Source organism: Sinocyclocheilus anshuiensis, unplaced genomic scaffold (assembly GCF_001515605.1).
Source record: "Sinocyclocheilus anshuiensis isolate Anshui unplaced genomic scaffold, SAMN03320099.WGS_v1.1 scaffold3416, whole genome shotgun sequence".
Classification (NCBI taxonomy): Eukaryota; Metazoa; Chordata; class Actinopteri; order Cypriniformes; family Cyprinidae; genus Sinocyclocheilus; species Sinocyclocheilus anshuiensis.
Window position 1 is genome coordinate 9,620 of NW_015550134.1, and position 248 is coordinate 9,867.

Below are 248 nucleotides of genomic sequence, written 5' to 3' on the forward strand. Positions count from 1 at the left end.
ATCTTTACTGGGGATCTGTCTCTGGGGCTCATCTAGTTGTCCTGGTGTCCGCTGACATTCGGGGCTGTAGAGGTCATTTCTAGGTGCTGATCCACAATCTGGGCTGGATACGGACTGGATCCGGGTGACTGCAGTGACCATCTGATCTGGATACAGACTGGATCTGGTGGCTACGGTGACCTCGTAATAATAAAGAAACAGACTAATATTAGCGTAGATGCCATTCTTCTAACAATGTAGCAAGTACA